The sequence below is a fragment of the Triticum aestivum genome, chromosome 1B, assembly GCF_018294505.1.
Source record: "Triticum aestivum cultivar Chinese Spring chromosome 1B, IWGSC CS RefSeq v2.1, whole genome shotgun sequence".
NCBI lineage: Eukaryota > Viridiplantae > Streptophyta > Magnoliopsida > Poales > Poaceae > Triticum > Triticum aestivum.
Window position 1 is genome coordinate 533,318,679 of NC_057795.1, and position 4,019 is coordinate 533,322,697.

At 52.8% G+C, this 4,019-nt stretch overlaps 1 pseudogene; it reads left to right on the forward strand.

Annotated features, from left to right (window-relative positions):
• Positions 1 to 219: 219 nt before the first annotated feature.
• On the forward strand, positions 220 to 3,082 carry LOC123136696 (ammonium transporter 2 member 1-like; annotated as a pseudogene).
• The last annotated feature ends 937 nt before the right edge of the window (positions 3,083 to 4,019 follow it).

A 4,019-nucleotide genomic window follows, 5' to 3' on the forward strand; every position in this document is an offset into this window, starting at 1 on the left:
GCTAAGATGGATTTATCTAAAACTAAAATACATCTAAATATATCCATACGTGCGACAAGTAATTCAGAACGGAGGGAGTAGTACAAGATATAAAAAATATCGCCCGTCTGGGAATGACGTGTGGGACTGGAAGCCACGTGCAGTTGACACGTCGGACAGAAATTCTTGATCCAGATATCTATTCAACTGGACGATCGATCCTATTAAACGCGAGCGCGCGCGCTGCCTCGCTGGTTGCCAAGCAGCGGGCCACCAGACTCGCGTCTCCTCTCCCCCGGCACAGGCACGGCACCGCATCACACCACACCGCACAGAGCGCGCGGTCGAGAGGGATGGCGTACGCGGCGAGCACGCCGGCGGTGCCGGACTGGCTGAACAAGGGTGACAACGCGTGGCAGCTGACGGCGGCGACGTTCGTGGGCATCCAGTCCATGCCGGGCCTGGTGGTCCTCTACGGCAGCATCGTGAAGAAGAAGTGGGCCGTCAACTCCGCCTTCATGGCGCTCTACGCCTACGCCTCCTCGCTCCTGGTGTGGGTGCTGGTGGGGTTCCGCATGGCGTTCGGCGAGCGGCTGCTGCCCTTCTGGGGCAAGGCGGGCGTGGCGCTGACGCAGGACTACCTCGTCGGCCGCGCCAAGCTGTCGGCGACGGAGCGGGGGAGCACGCCGCTCGTGGAGCCCTTCTACCCGGAGGCGACGCTGGTGATGTTGCAGTTCGAGTTCGCCGCCATCACGCTCATCCTGCTGGCGGGCTCCGTGCTGGGGCGCATGAACATCAAGGCCTGGATGGCCTTCACGCCGCTCTGGCTCATGCTCTCCTACACCGTCGGCGCCTTCAGCCTCTGGGGCGGCGGCTTCCTTTACCACTAGGGCGTCATCGACTACTCGGGCGGCTACGTCATCCACCTCTCCTCCGGCATCGCCGGCTTCACCGCCGCCTACTGGGTACGTGCGCAGCTTCCTTCGTTGTTTCCCCTGCATGTCAGAACGGCGAGGCGTGAGCCTGCGTGTTCGGCGCGGCGGCCAGTGCTCCGCCCGGCGTCTCGATCGGGTTCGGCTAACGTGTTAGGTGGTAATCCCTCCGTTCCGAATTACTTGTCTTGGATTTGTCTAGATACGGATGTATCTAGACTCATTTTAATGCTAGATACCTCCGTATCTAGACAAATCTAAGACAAGTAATTCGGAACGGAGGGAGTAGCAGCCAGTCGTTGCTAGCCAAGTAGTTTGACCGTGCACAGCGATGTGGATGGATGCCATTGCCATGCCACCGTGGGAATACACATGACAACACAGAATAAAGTACAGCCATACAGTTCTACTGATGTCTGGACCGGAAATTTGCTGGGATAGATACATGTTCTTCAAAGTAACGTTGGAAGATTTCTAAAAATAACCCATGTCGGAAGAAATTAGCGCGAGTGGTTATAGACTTTCTTTTCTGTCTTTGGGCGGTCACATGATACGAGCACAAGTATTTCGCTGATAGCTGCAGGCACCCGGAAAAGGGGTCCAAGAAAAACCGCTTTGCCTCATGGAACGTGTGAACCAGTTGGACCGCGTCGTTTGCTTCGGCTGGCCTGTGCCTGTGGGCGTCGTTGATGGCAGCGCCCAAGACTTGCGGCGCTCCATTTCGTGGTGGGTGCCGTTGCTCCGGGTCCCAATCACTGTGTGTGGCAACTTGAACTAGTACTGGACGGAACGCCCAATTTAATCTCTGGCGGGTCACGGTTACACCGGCTACAAATATCCAGCGTCGCTGTCTGTCGCGTTATCCGACTTTGGTGTGTTCACGGCTTCTCACTGACCACACTGTGGCTGGCAGGTGGGCCCGAGGCTGAAGAGCGACCGGGAGCGGTTCTCCCCGAACAACATCCTGCTCATGATCGCCGGCGGCGGGCTGCTGTGGATGGGGTGGGCCGGGTTCAACGGCGGCGCGCCCTACGCCGCCAACATCACGGCGTCCGTGGCCGTGCTCAACACCAACGTCAGCGCGGCGACCAGCCTCCTCACCTGGACCTGCCTCGACGTCATCTTCTTCGGCAAGCCGTCCGTCATCGGCGCCGTCCAGGGCATGATGACCGGCCTCGTCTGCATCACCCCCGGCGCAGGTACCAAACATCTCCTTGCACGCACGTACGGATCGCAGGAGTAGACGGGCTTTTCCTCGCTAATTAATTGGTACTGCTAGCTTATTGAGATTATAGAAATGTGAGGTCGCAATTGATCAATCAATGTGTTGTCGTGGAGTACTAGCACAAAAAAGTCAAATAGACAGCTCGTACGGTAACAAGTCCACACCAACGTAACAACAGTAGTTCATTGCGTTTTGACATGAAATTTCTTCATTAATCTACGTACAGGGCTGGTGCAGACGTGGGCGGCCGTGGTCATGGGCATCTTCGCCGGCAGCGTGCCGTGGTTCACCATGATGATCCTGCACAAGAAGTCGGCGCTGCTGATGAAGGTGGACGACACCCTGGCCGTCTTCCACACGCACGCCGTGGCGGGGCTCCTCGGCGGCATCCTCACGGGGCTCCTGGCCACACCGGAGCTGATGACGATGGAGTCCTCGGTGCCGGGGCCCAAGGGCGCCTTCTACGGCGGCGGCATCAAGCAGGTGGGCAAGCAGCTGGCCGGCGCGGCGTTCGTGATCGTGTGGAACCTCGTGGTCACCACGCTCATCCTGCTCGGCATCGGGCTGTTCGTGCCGCTCCGGATGCCCGACGACCAGCTCATGATCGGCGACGACGCCGCGCACGGGGAGGAGGCCTACGCGCTGTGGGGCGACGGCGAGAAGTTCGACGCCACGCGGCACGACGTGTCCAGGGGCGCCGGCGGCGAGAGGGAGATGGGCACCGCGGAGCAGCGGCTCGCCGGCATGGGAGCCAGGGGCGTCACCATCCAGTTGTAGGAGGGTATCCATCGAGGGTCTGTACTGTTGATGTTTCTCGTAGGACTGTAGGAATAGCGAGGTTTTTAACTGCAGGTTGTGAGTCGCTGATGTGATCTTGGCTGTTGCGACATACAATATTATTTTTCCATACGACCTCGCGGGCGGCCGGTCGTGAATCTCTCAAAAACTCTCTCGCGGTGGCTGCCAATGGCCAATCCTATTCTATTCGGCGCCTTTAGCGCCCGATACTATTCATTTTCCTAACGGGAGCACACCCCCTCTCACATATGGGCCGGCCCAGCAGTTCATGGCACGATGCGACAACCAATCGACCACTACACCTCTTTGCGATTACTCACATGCTTCTTCACCTTTCTCTTTTCTCCTTGGCTTTTTCTTTTTCTGCCGGTTTTTCCCTTTCTTTTATCAAATTCGGGAAACTTTATTTGTTCATGAATTTCTTCTGGAAAATCGATGAACTTTTTGTCAAGTTTGATTTTTTTGAAATTTTGATGAACTATCTTTTTATTTCGTTAAACCTTTTTCAAATCTGATGAACTTTTTTCTCATTTGTGATGAACTTTTTTTTAATTCGATGAACATTTTTCCGATTCAGTGAATTTTTTTTCCAAATCGAATGAATTTTTTTCAAATTTGATGAACTTCTTTCAAAATTGATGAAATTTTTTCATATCCATGAACTTTTTCGGAAAATCCGTGAACGATTTTTCAAAATCGATGAACTTTTTTCAAATTTGTCAACTTCTTTTATCAAATTTGATGAACTTTTTTCAAACCAGTGAACTTTTTTTCAGAATCTGGTGAACTTTCTTCAAATTCGGGAACTTTCTTTTTTCTGAATTGATGAAATTTTTTCAAATACGTGAATTGTTCTTTAAAATTTCAATGAACTTTTTTCGAAATCTAGTGAACTCTTTTCGATTTTGTGAACTTTTTCTAGGAAATTTGTGAATTCATATTTAAAAATCGATGAATGTTTTATATATCGTGAATTCTGTTTCATATTTATGTTTTCTTTTTTCGAAAATCCTAACTGGGACGGAAACAATGGTAAAATAGCTCCGGTTTCACTTATTAGACGTGAGATTGATTGTTGTGGAGTG